Raw genomic sequence first — 21,534 nt, 5'->3', positions numbered from 1 at the left:
TCGCTGGGAGGGTGGGGGGCGAGTGGGGTGGGCCCCCACCTCCTGTATGAAAGAGCACTTAGAAATGACTGTCGACCGAATGGAAGTGGAGGGGAGGGTGGGCACCCAAAATGGGGGCAGGTAGCGATCTCGATGTTCCTGTGAGGTTTCTGAGACTAAGGACCCAGAAGGCTTTGGGATTGGTGCCTAGGGTGCCTTTATTAGTGTAGGTGTCTAGGTATAGATTCAAAACGTTTGCAAAACTCTTGTCACTCCCTCCCCCACTCCTCCGATCCCAAGTCACTCACATGATTTAGCTCTGCCCTAATCACGTGTCTTATTCAGAAAGGTTTTAGGAATCTAGGTGTGATATGTTACTAAGAGTTGGGCTGCATATTTAAATTGAGACAAATTAAACAACATATGTTTATGTGGGGGCTGTGAGTGGGGGTGAGAGAGAAAGAGAGAGAGGCAAGAGTCCTCATTTACCTTGTCACTTTTTCCAAGTACTTGTCCACCAGTACTCCCGGGAAAGGGATGGATGGCATAGCAGAAAAACAAACAAATAAAATAACTTAGTTGCAAGTGCAACTGGTTAAGGAATTTTTAAAGATGGTTTTGCAATTGCCGTCATCTGCCTTGATCATTGCAAAAGCCTTCTACCTGGTCTCTCTGCCGACACTTACCTGTTCAGCCCACTTGCTACCGGAGTGAGATTTCATGTGCACAGATCAGGACAGATAATTCCTCAAATGAACATTTCATGACATCTCATTGCCTACTGCCTAACGACCAAAATCCTTAATGGTGGATTGTCATAATAATAGTGATGGTGAGATAATAGTGATAATAGCATATTGCCGGCACTGTTACTCTTCTGTGTTTATTGAGTGTGTACTATGTGCCAGGTTCTCTTTCCAGTGCATGTTATCTGTAATTCATCCCTCACAACAGCCCCAGTGAAGTAGTTACTATTAGGTATTCCCATTTACATATGAGCAAACTGAGGCTCAGAGGTTAAGTAACTTGTCTGAGGTGACTGGCTAGTAGGCGGCTTAGTGGTGCCCTGATCCGTCTGAGTTGAGAATCTCCACCAATCCCAGTGGGTCATGCTTCGCCACCTGGAGGTCAAGTGTCTCCTGGCATTTGCATAGAGCAGTACTGATCATAGCTAATATTTACTGCGTATTGAGTACGTATGAGGCACTGCTTTAAGTGCATTACACTGATTTACACAATTAAACCTTGTAGCAACCTTACGTATCAGGTAGATGCTCTTGTTATCATCTGTCCATTTTTCAGATGGGGAAATTGAGGCCCACAATTGGTGGTGGCACAACAGGCTTCAAACCCAGTCAGTCTGGATCCGGAGACTGCATTCCCGGTCGCCCACCATGCAGCTTCTAGCAGCTGGCTTCAGGTTTCCCGCGCCAGGTGTCTACACATGTGGGTGTCTTACAAGGGATATCCATGTTAACAAAAATAAAGTGATATTTGAAAATCCCTAGGCTGGCAGGACCCCGAGCAGTCATTTGTCTGTGTCCCCGGAGTTGAGCCACCTTTATCCCTGACTCCTTGAAAACAGATAGCAGGCTCATGGATGTGAAGTATATCCCTGGGATGGGGGCTCTGCGCCTCCTTTGGTCTCCGACCCCAGTGTTTCATCTCCTCAGGATGCCACCAGCCAGACGTCTTAAGTCTCTCAGTTGGAAAAATGACTACGAATAAAATAAATGAAGCTCTCAATGATGGCAGCTCCTGATGGTGCCTGCAGTGGGGTATTGCCCAGCATCTGTCTCTGGCCATGTTGAGATCACCTTTTTTTTGCCCAAAGATGTTCCTGCTTTGTCGCCAGCCACTAACCATTGGCTGCCCAGGTGCCAGGAGTCCAGAGCTGCCTCATTATTCAGTGCAGTCCATGTTACACCCTGAACTGCAATACATTATCATTCAAATGAGCCAGCCACAATGGGAGAAAAAATATGCATTCTGATTTCTCTTCAATGTCCTTTTCCCAGCACTCCCTAATTACCGCCGGCAGTTGATTGGGGCAGTTGAACATGGAGGCTGACGGGGTGGCCGTGGTGTTCTCATCTAAGCAAAACACAAACAATGCACAAACTCACCAACATGTTTAGGTAAGCAGGATTTTATTCACAGCTCAGTGCTGTAACAATGCTCTGAATTTATCAGTCAGTGCTCTATTATATAGCATCTCTCCTCTTGGTTCCATATTTTTGGTTGTCTCTCTCTGTCTTTTTTTTTTTTTTTTTGAACTGATTTTTTAGTGACCTTGACATATCCCTACTCTTCATTTTCCTTATCTTTCATCAGAGGGCTTTCATGATGGCTTTTTCCTATCTAGTGCTCAGTATTTTTCCAAGGATGAATTAACTACCGTGCTGTATTCTCTGTGTGGTCACTCATTCACGAATCCATTCATTCAGACAACAAATGTTTACTGAACATCTACTAAGTGCTAGGACACTGTGCTGGGCTTTGGGGATGTGAAACGGTCATTATTCTTGCCCTTACCATCGCTTAAAGGCCAGTAGCAGTTGGATTTTCAACAAATAAATGATCAACTAACTATGCTTTTGCAAACTGTGGTTAAGTGTACTAAAGAGAAAGAAGAGGCTCCTCATATTCTTGAATATGGAATCTAAATGTTTAGAACACTAATCAATGACACTAAGTTACCCAGTATTCTTCTCCAAGTTACATTTTTCTTAGAGTGTATTCATTAGTCCTTGAAAAAAATGCATTAAAAGTGCATTAAAAATGCATTTTCAAAGTGCTCCATGTTTTTCTGATGAAGAACTTCATTATTGGTGAAGTTCTTTGACCTGCGCGATGACCTTGTGTATTTCTTCTAACCCATTTCATTGGCTTTCAGTTACTGTTGCATGATGTTCTGCATCACTCTGGGCGGCACTGGTTGGAACCTGGGGCGGTCGAATGTATGACAGGAGGAGGAGAGCATTCTTTTCCTTAGGTGGCATTCATCTTCCTCTCCTCAGCACCTGTCACATAGACTTTACCATTGATTGAGCTCAGATAGTGTTTAATACATTGTGGTGAGTGCCGTTATTAATTTACCAAACACTTAATAAGCATCTGCTTCGTGGTCATGCTTGGCCCTGGAGATCTTAGGGTGAAACAAACCGAGTCCCTCCTTTCCCAGAGCGTAAGGTACATTGAAGTTATGGAGGAAGAATCATGCAATTACAGTGTAGCAAGAAACATGCTATGGTGGGAGAGGCAAGGGGATATTATGGGAGCCCTTGGATTTGGGAGCCCTTGGGGGTCAAGGACGAGTTGTGAAGGAGGTGACACCTTAGTGTTTGGCTGTGACTAGAAGTAGGGGTGCAGGGATGGAGTGAGCAGCAAATCTAGAGGCAGGAGAGATGATGTGATGCCTTGTAAGAGTTAAAATTTTATGGTGGGAGATTGGGGAGTTGCAGCTGATAAAGCTGGACACGCAAGCAGGGGCAAGAATGACTTTCTGGGTCCTGCCGAGGAGCTGGCCATGGTGAGGCCTGAAGGGATTTGGCGGTGGAGGTGGTGTAGTGGTCACATCTGCATGTAGGGACACATGTTGAAGCGTGGGTTGCAGGGATGCACGGGGAGATATTGCAGCCGGGATGGAAGTGCATGGATTTGGAGTAACAGATATTAGTGAGATGGAATTCACCAGATTGAAGTCCTTCTGTTGGTTGTGAGGGTTGAGGGAGAAGGAAGAGGCCACAAAGAGGCAAGAGGGGGCATAGAAGTAAGCACATCAGCCTTGGGCCACACCTTGTTTTCTCCACTTCCTATGGCAGCACATACAGAGCTGCTGTTTTACTGTTCTCCTTTTAGAATCTCCCTAGCTCGTGCCTGTACCACGCTGCACGCAGCGAGACCTCTACACCCAGGGCAAACAATCCTTTTTCCTCTTTCTTCAATTAGGAAGTGTGTGACAGGCACTTGCATCACTTCCTGTTGGCCACTGAGCAGCACGATACACCGACAATGTTGCTCATGATTTATGATGCAAACATTTGTTGGGTGAAAAAGGGGTTTTATCCCCAGAGGGCCTTGTGAAGTAGCTTTCTTAATTTGGAAGCATTCACCACCCTGTTGTGGACATTCCCAGCATGACTGTTCCAGGAGAGGAAGGAGACGCTGCCAACCCTGAGCGGGAAGACACGGACTCTAGCCCTCCCTCCGTCACTCATTATTTGGCACCACAAGTGCCTTTCGCATCTTTTTAGACCTGGTTTCCTCACCTGTAAAACTAGGAGATGGACTTTCTAGACTTTCCCCCCCTCTGGGTACCCTCTGCATCTCTTTAGGGTGATTAAGTCAACACTGATGTTTCAATGTCTCCCCTATTGGAAAAGAATCACTAGTCACAAATAACGTTAGGAACTCAGGTGGCATTTAGCCCAAAAGTCAGAAATGCTCATTTCCATCTGAAACACGTTCCACTTCACCTTTTTTGCCATCTCCAGTATGCCAAGCAGAGTGTCTGAGAGATGATGCCTTCAAATGTGCATTTCCAACTGCTCTGGAATGAGGAGTTTCACAGGGGACAAGTGCCCCAAAGCCCCAGCTGTTCAGGGGATATACCGTTCTGAGACAGACTCCATGGAGCATGTTTCCCATTTGGAGTTGTTCTCTATGCAGGCATCTGTGGAGCCTGGCTGCCGAGGGAGCTAAGGGGAGGACCCTGGAGGGAAGGGGAAGTGCCCAACTGGTTTGGACATTTGTGTTCCAGAAGCCCTGGAATGGGCTTTTATAAGGGGTGCCTGGCTCTGAGCCCTCTCAGCTCTTTGACTGGCAGCTCAAGGCCGAACTCGACACCTGTAGACTCAGCTGACTCCTGGCTGCCATGGGATTGCTCCTAGGTTTATTTGGAGGGAGGGAGGACTAGTAAGAGCCCTCATCAGATCAACGTTGAGTGTGGCTCTGGGTCTACTCCAGCCTTAGTGTCCCAGTTTTCCTGGCTTGGGTTCTTATATCAGTTAAGGTGCTCTAAGGGGCAATTAATTAACAGAAAACCCTACTGAGGTCGGCTCAAATGAATGACATGTACTATCTTACATAACTTGAAGATCCAGGTTGAGTAAATACCAGGCTTGGCTGTTTTTTAAATGAATGATGTCATCAAGGACCCATATTCTTTGTGCTTCTCCCCTCTGCCATCTTTGATATTAACTTCATCATCTGGCTGGTGGCAAGATGATTGCAGCTGTCCCAGTCATCACATTTGGATGTGAAGAAATCTAAAGGAAGAAGAGGGACTGTCCCCTTCTGTGGCTTTCTCTTAAGAGGGGGATAAATTAAAATCCCCCCCCCCATGCCTCATAGGCTTTTTGTTCAGTCGCAGGTGTGTTGGGATTACTTGACTGACATAATCATCTAAGGTGGAATCGATCTGGAGGAGGCAACCCAAGGTCCACCATGTTTTCTAGTGTTAGCTATTTTATTGCTTGGTAATCTATCTGCTTTCTAGCTTCTTCTATCTTTTTATCTTTAGCTATTTTGCCACTTACTTCCCTTTTTACCATCCAGCTGCATTGCAAGCCCCCTTTGAATTTATTTCAGGTGGGCACCCCACACCTAGACTCTATTGAAGCCAGGGATGATAGGACTCACATCTTTTCTATCATCTCTCTAGACCTGACTCATCTACCTGCTGAACTCTGGTCCCCATGTTCCCATTCTGTGGGAGTAGACATTCGATGGTCGCATAGTCCTAGGTGAGACATGGAGCAGTGAGGCAGGTCAGAGGAGAGGCAGAACTGGGCTTGGGGAATGGGCCTCAGGGTAGAGTGAGGGCTCACAGATCATGATCCGCTTGTGCCTTCCTTTGTTTTCTGACCACATAAATCACTTGTAACTAGAACTGAAAGGTAACGTCATTTCAAGTCCTACCACCATGTACCCCTGGTCAACTCTTTGCTCCCATTAACTCCTTGTTCTGGTAGTGACCTGGTGCAGGGTTTAGAAGGAAAGGTGTAGATTTTGTGCTCATGACGCTTTGCTGTATTGGGAATCCAACCATGGTTTGCAGTCATGGGGGACATGGCAAGTTAGCCTTTCTGCCAAGGGAAGAAGCCAGGAATTGGAAAAATAAGACCCCTCTATGTGTGCTGGGAAGCCACAACTCTCCATCTATACGATCATGGCCATGGGCTGAGAGAACTGAATCCTGTTAGCTTTCTCTCCTTCTCTCCTTTTCTTCCATCCTTCCTTCCTCTCTCACATTCTGGAGTTCTCCTGGTGGTGGGTGCTCCACAGTAAGGGCAGTGCACGGCTAGAGCACGAGTCTGCAGGCATCTGCCACCATTTGGTTCATGGAACGTCCTCTGTGGGATCGGCAGCAAAGGTGTATCATCCCTGCTTTATAGTTGAGGCAACTAAGTTCGGAATACCAAGCCATTCCCTAGCAGTGCAGAAAGTTAATGACGTCATCTTTTCCACCACCCTCCACCCACCAGCCTGGCTAGGCTGACCGCTCTGGGTCACGCTGGTCATGAGTGATGGATTTGAACTCGTGAGCACCCAGCAGTTCCTACTGGCTGTGCTGTCTAGTGCTAAAGAGTGGCCTACCACTGAGGTGTCCCCGTGGACTGGGACCCACTTGTGTCCTGAGCATCTAATCAGAGCGTCCTCTCTCCTCACAGTGCCTGCTGACATCGGGGCCAGTGGAACTGAACGGTGCCCGCAAGCAGGACGGTGGGCAGCACACAGGAGGGGCCCTTCGCCCCTTTTCTGGCAGTCTGTCAGGAAGCAGCCCTGTGGCTGGAAGGAATTGTATTCCTCCGGGCGTGTGTGTATGTTAGCGTGTATATACCACAAATGGGCATGAGCTGGGGGTAGGCACCCAACTGGTCCTGTGCACACGCCTGGCTGTGTGTGTCCTGCTTTGCTGTGTTAGGCTCCTGGGTTCCCAGGCAACACTTGCTGCATTCCGCAAAGCTTTTGGGGCCAGCTTCTGTTGCTCTTTTAGGAAATAAAATTGCCTTCCAGATGCTTTCACTTGTTTTTTTTCCCCTGCACTCGACGGAGCTGCCCAAACTTCTCATTCTGGGGCCCTGAAGAAGAGTGTATCATTTCGTGCTCCCTTGTTGAGCTTCTCCAAATCCAAAGCCAAAGCTGGGTCAGCTACTGATTAGCAGAAATCCAAAGCACAGGCTAGGCTTTTGATGGGAAAACTGCTACGTTAGAGAGGGCTGGTTGTTTTACAATTGCAGGGTAAGGTCCATAATATTACCCACCGCTGAATGACCATTAGATTGCAAATTACCGGTCACTTTGCTGGATGGCTCAGCCATCCTGTCATCAGGATCATAATATCCCCCGTAATGGTCAAGACCAGGCACCTACCAGGAGTCTGGCTGCTGAGGCGCCAAATTGCTGGGCTGCATACAGTAGTGATTATCGCAGCAGGAAGGAAGGAAAGCTGCCCCAAAGCCCTGGGTGTGTTTTCCATTAGGAAGCGTAAGGGACTATCAGAATTACTCCAGTGTTCTCTGTCCCCCAGGGTTCTACCCACTGAGGGTCTAACTCTGTGTGGCTCTCACGCTCCATTGGCATTTCCAGTACATGTTCTCTTGGGTTACATGTGCCAGCTGAGATGTGACAAGTGGAAAAGGGAGGTAATTGGCTTTTCCCCAGCCTTTAGCTGTGGTGTACTCCGTGTGTGCGCACGCGCGTGTCTGAGATGCAGCTAGCACACAGCAAGTTTCAAATGCACTGATACTCCTGTGTATTCTCCTGTTGGGTGATGGCTTCATATCTTAACGGGTATTTTTGTGTATTATTTTATGGTACAAATATGCAAAAAGAGAAAGAGAAGGTGAAGCTGATGGAGCGATGAGCCCTTGGGCCAAGCCTTGGCCTCTCGCAGGGTCCCATAGGGAAGAGCCAGCGTGCTCAAGTGGGGTGGTCAAAGGGAGTTCGGGGCTACTGAGCAAAGCCTGGGCAGGGCTAAGGGAAAGCAATGGTGCCTAGTGGCAGGAAGAGGCCTCCCTCACTCCTACACCTGAAGGGATCCAGGGCAGAGAGCTGAGGCTGAGGAAAGAGCTCTCTGACAGAGAAGCTATGGCTTTAGGAAACGGGACCCAGGGTGGGGGTGGGAACGAGACCAGGGAACTAAACGCCCTGACTTCATTTGAGTTTGGCTGTCCATTCTCACGGTACTGCCTCCTACTGGCCAAATGCAAACAGAAGTCGGAGGGCAGTAGAAGCCTGTAGGTACTTCCTGCGAAGGGCAGAGCCGCCCAGGGAAAGGCGGGAGGGTGTCTGGAGGGTAAAACAGACATGGCCAGGACCTCCCCCGCCACGTACTTGTTAACGGCTCTCTGTGCACTGATTGGATGACAGGGCCTCTTAGGCCCTGTGTGCATTGGGATTCCAAGGTCACGGTCTATTCCTACCCTGCGTGCGCTGCCTGGGGGTTAAATGGGGGACTCCAACCTTGTCCTTCCCTCCGTGGTTGTTTTCCTGGCCCCCAGAGCCCGTGATTCCTCAGCTTGCAGCCAGCTCAGTTAGTGCCCAGCCCTTTGACTCCTATGGCTGTGGCTTCTGGGCCTGCGGAAGTGGTCTGAGCGGACTCCCTGGCATTGCCCAGCTGATCAGCCGTGGCCGTGAGCACCTTGAGCACAGACCTGGGCTTCGGCGGGGCTGGGTGAGGGAGTGCTCTAGGTAGGAGCTGCGAGGCAGCTGGGTGGGTAAAGGAGGCTGCTGCAGGCTCAGGGTCAGCAGAAGCTTGGGCCATGGCTTGCATGGAGGCCCTGGCCTGGGCCCCTCTCTGTGCTTCACTTTTCTCTCCTATCCGGGAGAAATAACATCCTGCCCCATTTTGTGAGGAACTACGGACCCCTCGCAAGCCTCCTTCCCAGCAGCACAGGAGAATGCTCATGGAGAAGGGGATAAGGTTGGCATTATTTTCAATTCCCCCAGGAAAAATGACATTCTTTGCCCTGTGAGAGTCTGTTTACCAAATTGCTTTTAGTGAGGCTGAACTGGTGACAGGAAAAGACTCAGATGGCATCTTTAAAAGTGAAAAGAGTCTCGAAGACGGCAAATGCTGCTGGGGTCCCCCCCCTGTGCTGGGCGTGTTCTCATGCCTTCTATACGCTCGTTCACGTGACCCTCTTGGCCACCCCATGGAGAGGGGCTGACGCTACTTCCCGTTTTCCGATGAGGACGCTGAGGCACACAGAGAGGAAATAACCTGCCGGCTGTCACACGGACGGTAAGGAGTAGGGCTGGGCTTCAACCCCGGGCCCTGTGGCTCCAGAGCTGTGCTGTCTCCTTTCCCTTCTTGGCTAACTTCTCCTCAGTAGGTGCCAGGAGACAGGACGCTGCTCAGTAGAAATGGAGTGTAGAGCTGGGAAGAGCTTTGGAGGTCCGTTGAGTCCAGGCTCTGTATTCTTACGGGGCGGGGGGATGAGGACCCAGGAGGTTCAGGGACCCGGCCTCAGGAGCCCTGATCTAATGAGAGTCATTTACTCGGCACTTCTGGAAACACTGGAGGACTCAAAGGTGGCCGGCTGTGCCTAGCAGTATTCTGGCAGTTTTCCTAGCGTTGTTTAGCAAGTCAATTTCTTTGAAGCAAAGTTCCTTTTATCCGAGAAACAATGTGACCTCAAATCTTGTTTTCATAAAACATCTCTGACGTTAGCTGCATGAGGCAAAAGCCCTGAAGGTGTCTGTGCTGCCCTCATGCTCCCCTGAATCCGAGGCCGTCTCTGACATTGGCTTGGGACCCGCTTCTCCTGTGAATAGCAGTCAAGCAGCAGGTCGTGGGGGGCCCAGACTCCAGGTGAGCTGGGCATGCCGGGGGCACAGATGAGAGGAGAGAGGCTCTTTCATCACTTTCCAGGGGGCTCAGGGGGCACCTGAAGTATCTTTGTCTGCAGAGGTCCTCGGCCCACCCAGCCACGCTGCTGTCACAAAGAACAGAGTGTTCGGGGCCATGTGACCATAGGGGAAGCTGCCCAGGCCTCCGAGGGGGCTGCCAGCTTCTGAGCTGTGGATTCCATGACTCTGGGACCCAGAGCTGCAGAGAAAGGGCAGCATTCTTCCTGTGGAGGCTTGGTCCAAATGGCCCCATGGCTGTCTTTTCTCTGGGATCAGCAGGCTACTGTTGGGAGGGACAATTGAGGTTGTTGTCCCCGGCCTGGCCCGGAAGCACTGCTGGCAGATGCGGGGCGGGCATCCTGGACCATCCCTGCCGCACCTGCCCTCCTTGTTGCTCGCCTGTGAACCAGCACCTCCAGGAGCTCGGCACTTCCCTACCTCCTGCAGCTGAAGCCTGGGGCCCCGTGTCTGCCCCTGCCCGACCCAGACGGCCCAGGGGCCAGGGAAGAGGGCTTCCCCTTCCTCCATGCAGCCGACAGACTTTACTTCTCCTCCCAGATACATTCCATGAAGATGGAAATACTCAAAGAAGGCAGTTTGGTGCTAAACTAGAGGACACTCACTTGTCTTTCTTTTCTAGATAATGCACTTAGAAGGGGGTTACATGTCAGTATTTTTCCTCTTCCATCCTTGTGGCGTAAGTGATAAAGGAGGCAGACTTCACTGTCCTGGGGGAAGATCTCTTTATCTCTTTTTTTCTCATGGATGCTCTTTATCATCTTCAGTCATGTGCATTTTGAGAAGTCGAGGCATGGCCTGGACAACCTCTATTCTTGGTATTGGGGCAAAGGCTTTCTCAGGTTTTAAGTGGGAGATCTCAGGCCTCCGTTTGGTTATTGGGGGAGGAGAACGGGTACCGTGATCACTTTGGCTCAAGGTACTTCAGTTTATTGGGTATTTGGGCAAAGGACGGAGGGATTCCTAAATCCTGGCCCAGACCAACAACGCTTCCCTTCAAACGATTTCTTGTATCATCGGTATCAGTCACGGTCCCGTAGGAAACAGATGACTTCCGTGGGAGCTCTGAACTAGACCCTTCTCTGTCAGATGGCATGCTCAAACCGAGGATTATCAGGAGATTTTAAATAAAGGGGTGGCTTATAACAGTGTGGGCAGGGTTCAGTCAACCCAGCGAGGGGTGATTCAGTATCCTGGAGCTAGCAATGGCAGGGGCTAGAACCTGGAGGCCAGAAGGCCAGGAGGAGGGCACGGTTGCTTCATGCCAAAGAGAGCTGTCGTTCTAAGAAATAGCCTCCTGTCCACAGGCTCCCACCTGTGGAAGACAAAAGCAGTCAACAAACCAGAATCTGGCCAGGGGAGATGCAGAGTAATCAATCTCTCTCTCCTCCCACATACCCACTGGCCTCTTCCTTCCAGTGACCAAACCCAGAAGCCAGAGAAGAGAGAGGGCATGTTGATGAAGTCTGTCAGGACCACCCATCAGGATATACTTCCTGAGGCACAAAGCAGGGAGAAGGGTGGAAGGTGAATTTGTAGGGGTAAATGGAAAGGACCCAGCTCGACATCTTAATGTCACCTGTGTTCCACCAAATTTCTACCTCCTGACAGATACGTATTCCCCCAAATGGCTTCCATCTTGTGTTTTGTGCCTCCTTCTCCCTCTCCATGGTTTTGACTTCTTACTCTCATTTTATTTGTCTGGCAATGATTTTTTAAAATATTATTTCTGTTTTACCATTTTATTAAACACAGAAAGAAGCTGTTACATCTTCCAGAAATATCAGCTTTCAGCTTCTAATTGAATGGTTCTCACCTGGGAATGATTTGGCCCTTCCCCAGGAAACATTTGGCAGTCCGGGAACATTTTCGGTTGTCACAGCTCAGGGTGGGGTGCTCCTGGCACTTAGTAGACAGAGCCAGGATTGCTGCTAAACATCCTACAGTGCGCAGTACAGCCCCCCATTAACAAAGAATTATCTGGAGCAAAGGGTCAGAAGTGCCGGGGTTGAGAAATTCTGCTCTAAGTGGAGAAAGGAAGGTTTGGGCTCTGTTAGTGGGAATCAGAGAGCAGGTGAAAAGGAGAGAAGAAATTTTGTCTCTTTGTTTGTTTGGGGTTGTATGTTTTGATTGGGTGGGAGGAGTCTATCACAGAGGAAGTTTCCACCCTGTCTCTGGGGAGGATGGTCCCCTGTTGGGGTCCAGCTGGGCTCTTGGGCTCACTCTCTGGCCACCTTGGGAATCAGCAGGACTGTAGGATCTAGCATCTGAGAAGCAGGATTGAGAGCTCCTGGCGGGGGGAGGGGAGGTGGGGGGGGTGGAACATCTCACACCATGTAGATGATTCTCTGCATTTCCCTGCTCCGAGCGGCTGCTGGAAGTGGTACAGCAAACTCTAAAAGGCTATTTCAAGATGGTTCAGCCAGACCCAAAGGTCTGGTAGAGTTCTTGCCTTTCCCAGGCTTCGGGGTTCTCTTCTTTTCAGCTCAAAGCTCTTAGAATATTAATAAGTAGGGACTTAACAAAGTCCTGAAATAGTTCTTGGGATACAAAGGAAATGTCCCAGCTCAAAAAGTAAACGAGTGTAGTCAGCAGTCCTTTGTCAACTTGCTGTTTAAACCTGGAATTTGCTTCTTTTTTCTTTTCCTTCCTACATCCCATTTTCAGGTCATTTCCCTGCCTGTTTGTGCATATGTTGGAGAAGAGGGGCAGGCAGAGAAAACTCTGTATCAGCTTCCTTGGGCAAGCTGTTAACAGACTCAATGAAAAGATGAGAAAGTAATGATGATAGTTGCCTTTAAGAATCAGTCTTAACTATTAACTGTGCCGACCTTCCCTCCATCACCAAGTCTTGACTTGGCTGTAATCCAGCTTGAATGACTTTAATATTTATTAAATTTTATTTGTTTTTTAAACAAGCAGTCCAATTACGTCTTTAAAAACAAAATGGCAAAGGATTTAGATAAACAGGGGACAGTCTTTCCCCTGCCCCCCTCCTGCCATTCCCAAAAGGCAATATCCATCTGGAGATATTTTATGGCTATACAAACAAATAGGTATATACATGTTTTGTTTTTGTTTTTTAATCTTTACACCCCATACAAATAGGAGTATATTTACTTTTTTTCTCAGCAATGTACCTTGGGAATCCTTTCATGTCAATAAAGAACTTTTTTTTAATGGTCCCATGGTATCGTGGATAAACCTTAATATATTTGGCCAAAAGTGACTTGTTTTTAAAAGGGCTTCTGAATCTATTTCCAACCAGAAAGAACGATCAACTAAAAAACAAAAACAAAACAAAACAAAACAACACTTGTTTGAAAGTTGAAGCATGAAAGCCCACTTCTATCATTTTGAAAAGCTTTCATTCTCTCATCTTAGTGAGATTTTCAGATTTTTTTTTTTGTTGTTGTTGTTGTTGTTCTACATTTGCCCCTTAACTTAAAACCTCTGTCAAATAGCTGTTCAGAACCGAAAAGTGTCCCAGAGGTTTGGCGATTGCCTGTGATTTAAACCGTGTCTGTTTTATTGAATTACTGAATGTTTATTATCTTTCTTACGGAAAGCCAGCCTGAGCCAGTGCAGCGCTATTCACGCCAGAAAAGCCTGTCCTGGCTTGGGACAAGACAGTGCGCCTCTCTGTTCCCCCGTTTAAAAAAAATCTGGGTAGTATCCTGGAGCCTTAGCAGCTTTGAAGCTTTGTGCGGGGCAGGACTACCTCAGACTCACAAGTAAGAGCCTGTTTATCTCTACTGTATTTCTGTGGTCACAGCCAGGACCCGTGTATTTTAAGGCACGACGGAGTTTGCTGCATTTGGAAGCCAAAGAGAGGGCAGGCAGAAGAGCCGTCGGGCTGTACAGCGTTCTGGGGCTCCGGGGCTTTGAAATCCTTTCCAGTGTTGTCACTTGAATGTCGAACACGTTATTCTCAGTGGACACTAAAGAGAAGTACAGGTACCGTGCGCTCCAGGGGGATTCATTATTCAAGGCACAAAATTTCCGACTCTGGCCTGCAACACATTATAATTCAAATGAGCCCAGCACAATAGAAGAAAAATATGCAAGCAGATTTCTCTCTGTCGTGTTTTTTTCCCCTCCTCTCTGAAGCCCTGTAATTACAGCAGGCAGGTGGAGCATCTGGGGTGTGGGGGAGTCCACTGTATTTTTACCTTCCCAGGAACGCGACTTGCCTACCGCATCAATATATTTTATTTTTAATTAAGCGCTTATTGCAAAATCTAAGTCCCTGCGCGAAAGCCTGATTCGCAACTTTTTTTTTCCCCCTGCCGTTCCCTGAGATGCTGCTATTGCTGTCTCAAATTTCCTTTCTTAAAATGTGCTGTTTTAGTAAATTACTTCTGTCCTTCCGTGAGCTCGGCAGCGCTGCGGAGGCTGGATTGAGGGGGACTTCGCCTCCTTTTCCCTCGTCCGCGGTCCGTGGGTCACTTTCTCCGCGTGCCCAGCAGCGCCACGTGCCGGGAGCGCGCGGTCCAGGCCCGGCAGCCCCTGCCCCTTCCCCTTCCCCTCTGTGCCCCAGTCCTGCAGGGGTGGGGGCGGCGCTGTGCTCCTGAGAGACCTCCGGTCCTGCAGGGGTGGGCAGAGGCCACCGGACGAAGCGACCACAGCCCCGCAACGCCCGGGCTTGGGGCGGGGACGGGTGCAGGAGGAGGGGGAGGCGGGATCCGACACCCTTAGGTTGGTCAGCTGGGGGTGGGTGCTAGGAAGCCCTCTTGGTGTCGGCGCGCCGGGCCCAGGAGGGAGAGCGGGAGAACCGGGCAGGCGCCCGGGCTGGCCGCGGGAGGCTCCTTGCCTCTCTCTCCCGACGCCGGCCACCGAGGAGGCCGAGCCGGAGCAGCCCCAGGGCCTCAGCGGAGCGTGGCTTTTCTGATCCTGGAAGTCGGCGGCCCGAGGCGGGGCGGGAACTCGCGTCCCGGGGCGACCTTGCCCAGAGACCCGTGACCGACGTCCTGGCGGGAAGGGAGCTCCCGGGGTTCGGGACCGAAACCTGAAGCGGGCCTGCGCCCCCCCCCCCCCCGCGCCTCCAGGGGCGGGCAGGCCTCTGCGGGATGCCTGCGAGCGGGCTGCCGGGGCGGGGTGCACCTCCCCGGTTTCTGGCTTCATGAACCCAGGTCCCCCTCTCCGGGATCCAGTGACTGGCGGCAAATGGGTTTCCAGCAAGCCGCGGGGCCCTGCGCAGGCCCACCGGCCTCGGCGCCGGGGTGGCTCCCGGCCACCGCGCGGGCACCAGGCACCGTGGCGGTTAGCTGGCATTTCTGCCTCCTAGGGGCAATTTGAGGCGTGGTCAGGGTTGGCCCGGGACAGGGGAGGGAGACGGAGAGGAAGCTGCCAAAAGACTGGTGGGGCTGTCGGCACTTGCAGAGAGAGGCGGCCCCCTTCGGTCACCAGTGAATCTTAATCAAGGGCAGGAGAATCTTAATCAAAGGATGTTTTTAGGCAGGTCCAAGGGAGAGAAACCTATCTCAGGAAAATACCCACACGCGGTCGAAAAAGGGGCCAAGCCCGGCAGGAGCGCCTGGTCCTTGCTGCCCCGTGGAGCTTCCTCAGGCGCAGGCTGTATCCGTCCCCGCCTTGTTTCTTCGGGACCCTCTGCAGGGCTGGGACCCACGCCGGCGGCTCAGGTCTCTCTAAAGAAGGGTGCGGAGAGGCGGGGGTGACTGCTGATTTGGCCGCAGGGAAGGACAGGCCTCCAGCGGGCTGGCAAGGTGCCGGGAGGGCAAGACGTTCCCTGGGCAGGTCCCAGTTCCCTCTCAGGAGTGTGGGTCTCTTCTCTCACTCAGTCCACCCCTTTCAGTGTTGGTCACCAGGGACTAGGACTGGGGCTCCTTGAGTCCCCTTTTACAACTCCTATTGTATTTTTCATTCTCATCACAAAAGCAGTACATGTTACTTGAACTAACGAAAAAACACAAACATGCAAAAGGAAGAAAATAGAAACCCAAAACGCTCTCATTACCTAGAGACAAACCTTTCTTGTATATCCTGAGTGCCAACACAGTTATTCTGTGGGACAAGTGACTTCCTTTTTTTCTGAACAAAATATTGTGAACATCTTTCCACAGAAGCATCCTCACAATGAATATGGTTCAATAAATAGACTCTGTCCTTAAAGACCACCCAGTGCCTCCATTGCAGGGATGTGGGGTGAGATTTCCAACCATTCCTTTCCTGGGCTTTTAGAGTGTTGCCACGTGTCTTATTTCTGTCCACACCATACCCGGGTCATTCTCCTGCTGGGTCACTGTGCATGTCCTTAATTATTTCCTTAAGATCGATTCCTCAAAACAGCTGGGTTAACTGTTCTGTGTTTTAGAAAAGTTTTACTACATTTTGTCAAATTGACCTTTAGAAAGGTTATGTCAATTCATACTCCCACCTGCAGAGAATGTAAAATCTGTTGCCACAATTCATCATCATCAATCGTGAGTATTTGTGGTCTTCTTTTTATTCTTTTATGTTTGCCCATTTTTTTAATTGGAGTGTTCATCTTTTTCTTGCTGGTTTGTAGGAGTTTTTTAAAAAATATCTATATTCTCTCTATTAAGTCTTACATGTTTTCTACTTTTCCCAATTTGTCAATTGCTTTTCACATTTAAAATTACATTTAAAATTTTTGTGCAGTTGTTCTTAATATTTTAATTTATGGCTTCTGCCTTTGGTGTCACTCTCTAAAGTCCTTCCTTACCTCAGGATTTTCTAAGTCTCCCACCTACAAATATTTCTAGTACTTCCATTGTTTCATTTAAATGTTTCATTCATATGGAATTTATTTGGGTATATGGTATAAAATAGGAATCTGAGTTTACTCCTCTTCACTCCCTCTTCACTTGTTGTTAGTTCCAAATCCTTTTGACTCTGGCACATACTCCAGCTAATTCCGAAACAAGTTGAGCCAGAAGGGAAGATCTGGTGGCAGAGATCTTGCTCTGGGAAGCACAGAGACTGGAGGTGAGGGATTGGGAAACGTCCAAAGGAAGAGCCCATTTGGTAGACATATCCTAGTGGAATAATATAGATCTGGATGAAATCCAGTTTCTGCCACTTTCACCATGTGGAACCGGAGCAAGTTTTTTAACTTATTGAAACTTCAGTTTTGTATCTGTAAAATGGGTATACAAATGGCAAGCATCTACCTCTGCAGATGGATGTGCAGGTCACATGGTAATGCACATAGCAAGCCATCAGTGTTATTAGTAGTAGGAGGTGGAGAGAAGATGAGAAAGGTGTATGCAACTGTTAAAAAGAAACATCAGCTATCAATAATTATAGAAATAGAAATAACGGTGGTGAGTCCATGTGCTATAGTTAGAGTTCAAGAGTGTTTATCCAGATCAATCAGGAGGCTTTCCCCTGGGAGAAAAGGGTTTTATTCTTCCACCTGGGATCTACTGGACTCTGGACTTAAACTGAACTCAGACATTTCAAAGGAATCCAGTAGCCTTTCTGTTCTCAAACCTGTTCCAAGGCTTTCTGATGGGCCTGCCTGGGTAGAAGAGAATCAGTGGAATGAGCTGGCATTTGGAGAGCTCACAGGATAGAGAGCACGGGGGGCTTGGGGCTCTAAGTGGGCAGCCATCTCCCTCCTGGCTCTCCCCCAGCTGAGGATTGCTGCAAAGAGAAATAGTCACTGGACGGGAGCCAGGGGCACCAGTCAGCTTAACCAAAGGAATCAATGAACACTGTGTTTTCCCTCTGCAAATGAGGGAAATGGCATGGTGAGAAGACATATGCCTTGTCCAGAATCACAAATCCCAGGGGCAGAGAAAGCTAAGAGAAATGCTGCCTCAGAAGAAGCCATTTCCCATCCCGAGGATGCCAGAGCCCGGCCTTGAGTAACAAAGGGGATGGGAATGCTGCTTTTGAGCTCCCGGGCGGTGGAGACCCAACATATTTGTATGAGGCATGGACAATGAGTAGCCATTCAAAAGGCTGAAGCTGCCTCTTCTTAGTAAAAGGCAAATATTTTAAGAATCCCTTGTTACTAGGCAAATGGCTGATCGCTTTTTAGGGGAGTGAGACCCAGCTTCACACTGTCTTTAGGGTAAGCTTTGATTCTGAATTTTGCTTTGGTGGAATAGTGGTTCTCAATTCTGGCTGCACATTGGAATTAGCTAGGGAGCTCTTAAAAATACAGATGCCCAGGCCCCCCTTCCAGAAGGCTGGGTTAAATTGGCTATAGCAGGACTGAAATGTCAGTGTTGTTAAAGACTTCCTTACTGATCCTAATATGTAGTTTAGGATTGAGAGGAAGCCCCTTTTTGTGCTGCTGCACTCTCTTCCGAGCTGGTGGGAACAAGGTTATAAGACAAAACTACTCTAGCAAAATGTTTCTCGAACTCTAAGGAATTATCTGGACATCTTGTTAAAATGCAGGTTGTGATTTCGGATGTCTGAGGTGGGACCTAAGATTCTGCATCTCTAACAAACTCCTGGATGCTGCTAATGCCGCTGGTCTCAAGACCACGTTTGTGTACCGAGAGTCTAGAAGTGGTCCTCCTATGTCAAAGAGTGTTAAAATGACCTGATAAGCCTCTTGAAAAAGCAGATTCCTGGGCTGATTCACAGCATCAGGGAGGGGGTCAGGAATCTGCATTTTTAACAAGTCTTCAGGTGAATTGATGCACTTAATAGTTCAAAGACCACACTTGGAGAATGTAGCCAGCCTGCCTAGGATTTCCTCAGGCATTCATCTTTTTAGCGCATCCTGAGTCCACACTTGGCTGGAAGATCTCGAGTCGGTTGGCTGGGAGTTGAAACTGAGCAGAGAGCCCACTGGGCCCGAACTGCAGCTCTCTGCTTCTGGGATGCCTTAACGTTGAGGCCAAATCCCATTATCACAAGAGAGTGACAAGTGCTTGTGCCTTTTTGGAATAAAGGAGCCATCTGTTTAGGTTTGGGTTTTGATTGTAAAGTTATTTGACCTGTCCCCTCCTTGGAACTGTGACTAATGTCTCAAGATCAGAGCATAGATTCTGGGAGAATGAAAGGCAGAAGGCTTTCAAGATGCCTTCCACCCAAGGAAAACCTCAAGCAGGGGAGCAAAAGACAGTATAAAAAAAAAAAAATCAATGCTTCATGTAATGTTGAAGACATCAAATAAGAAGTCTCCACCAAATGAATGTGCTTTTTTTTCCCCTTAACTGAGACGGCCTGTGAGGTAGGATAAACCCAGGACCTGGAATGAGGGGCTGAAAGAAAATTGACACATCTCACCTCTTCTCTCATTTGGCTACTATTAGGCCCACCCTTCTCCAAGTATGTGTTATTTAGCTTGCAGATGATTCTGGACCTTTGTTTATCTTCTGGTTCTTCTCTCTTATTTCTCCTTGTTTGGGCCATTAGCAGTTCCACCAGGGATGGAATGGAAATGGAATGGAACCCCCTATGAGATAGAATAACATCTGTGGGTAGGTGTGCTTAGAGGTTTGATGGGGAGGAAGAGAGAATTAATTATGATCACAGGTCCTATGGAATTCACCTCGATGTGGCTGTCTAGATCCACTTTTATATGGCAACTTCAAGCCTTATAACAAGAACAGAACGCCTTCTCCAGAGTTCGACAACTACCAGCAATAATTTGCCAGAAAAGTTATTACTTGAAAAATGCTTACTTCTTTTACTTATTCAAATATACTTATTACTTTATATGCTTCTTATTCTCTTGGTTGTCTGGTAACAGTGTTGTGAGACGGGGGACATAAATTTACTACCACATATGTGTGACTTTCGTGTTTAAGGAGGATTTTTTTTCATCTATTTCTTCTAGCTAGTTACAATATATTATATAACAAAGGATACCTCCTATTCCCGTTACTTGGTATAATAAATATCTTGGCAAAATTTCTTACAGAGTTTGATTACTCAGTCAAAACCTAAGTATCCTGTTGGGAGAGGAACAATCATTTTAGTGATACTGTTCTATGCTTTGGTTGAATTGAATAGTTACTAATCCAGCCAGAGAAGAAAGAGGCAGGTAATTGGAATTGAGCAAACACACTGAGCCCCTCACAAAAAGACTCACGAGAAGTGTAAAATTTCTCATCAAACCTCTATCCGTCTATTTTCTCCTTACTTACAATAGTCATTGCAGCTTTAGGAAATAACTCTAGGGGCCTGGTCTACATTAGGAGAAAACTGCTATTTCTCATTCAAGTGATCTGGAAATGAGTTTAAACAGACACAATCTGCCAATGGTCAATGTTAGGTCAGTAACTCTAATAGCCAATTTGAATTTTCTTTTAAGAAAATGCCATAGCCCCATCCACCACTTTACTGCTCTCTCACCATGTAACACCCTAAGATTTGCTTGGATTGTCTCAGGGTAGAAAACAGGGAGGTAGGTTGGCCAATTGTCACGGAACTTGCATAAATTAAGAGCAACCTTTTTCTCTCATTCATCTATATAACCCAAACTGCCGGGCTTCAATTCTCCAGCAGCGGTAAGAAGGGTTAAAGCAATGGGATTGACTGTCTTGGTTATGAAGTGGTCAAGATCCCCTTGAAGGGATGCTTCATGAAAGTTCTCTGATGCTTGCTCAGTGCTGATGTATAGCCCAATGCTTGGTTCTGGGTAGGCATGGATCTTGCCAGTCTGGGTTTAAACCATATCAAGCAACCACTGAGTTTTTAACTTATGGGTTTTTGGAGCTTTAAGAGTACAGAGATCGCTATAAATTTCCTGTCCACCTGCAGTTTCTCCCATTTTCCGTCCACACAGAATCATGCTTTTGTTCACTTGTCTTCCCTCTTCCACACCCTCAGGAGGGGCTGGAACAACCCTTCTCAAGGGATCCCCTTTTCAGTAATTGGTTCAGAAATGGGTATGTGTGGCTTACTGATGGCCAGTGCTATGTGAGGGGAAGACTTCTGGAGGATGCTCTCTCCCTTTCCTCCAGATACTTTGTGTCTGACTGTGATGCCTAGAATCATGACAGTCATCATACTATCAGCATAAGGATTAAACTGATACTCAGGATGGTAAGAATGGAGAGAAAGAGAGAAAGAACCCACGTCATTGATGACATCATCCACACCACTGAATCAATCAACCATTGTAAGGGTTAGCTTTATGTGTCAACTTGACTGGACTGAGGGATGCCCACATAGCTGGTAAAACATGATTTCTGGGTGAGTTGATGAAGATATGTCCCGAAGAGATTAGCATTTGAATCTGTAGACTGAGTAAAGATCATTCTCACCAATGTGAGGGGGCACCATACAATCTGTTGAGCGCCTGAGTAGAACAAAAAGGTGGAGGAAGGGTAGATCTGCTCTTTCGCTTGAGCTGAGACATCCATCTTCTCCCTCCCTCACGCATCGGTGCTTCTCATTTTTTGGCCTTCAGACTTGGACTGGGATTTACACCACCGGCTCCCTTGGTTCTTAGGCCTTGGGGTTTGGAGTGAAATTACAGTACCAGCTTTTCTGAGCCTCCAGCTTGCAGACATCGGATCATGGGACTTCTTAGCCTCCATAACTGTGAGTCAATCCCTTATAATAAATCTCATTCTCTCTATATATCCTGTTGGTTCTGTTTCTCTGGAGAATCTTGACTAATACAGCCTCTAAGCTGCCCTGCCATTCAACTTTCTGTTTTGCAGGATAATGCATTTCCTTCATGTTTAAACCGGTTTGAATCAGGATTTCTGTTGCCTGTGG

General features: G+C 48.1%; 1 long non-coding RNA gene across 2 annotated transcripts in view; it reads left to right on the top strand.

Annotated features, from left to right (window-relative positions):
- Nucleotides 1-21,534, top strand: part of LOC118522109 (uncharacterized) — a 273,431-nt gene that overhangs the window by 12,215 nt on the left and 239,682 nt on the right. Inside the window, exon 2 of one of the 2 annotated variants that reach the window (XR_013445791.1) lies at nucleotides 21,221-21,354. This is a non-coding gene — a long non-coding RNA (uncharacterized LOC118522109). Of the gene's footprint in view, nucleotides 1-20,993; nucleotides 21,355-21,534 lie in introns of those variants that run through there. The other variant, XR_013445790.1, reaches the window with a different exon arrangement.

The sequence above is a fragment of the Halichoerus grypus genome, chromosome 2, assembly GCF_964656455.1.
Source record: "Halichoerus grypus chromosome 2, mHalGry1.hap1.1, whole genome shotgun sequence".
In the NCBI taxonomy this organism is placed as follows: domain Eukaryota; kingdom Metazoa; phylum Chordata; class Mammalia; order Carnivora; family Phocidae; genus Halichoerus; species Halichoerus grypus.
This window is presented reverse-complemented; position numbering and strand designations above follow the sequence as displayed.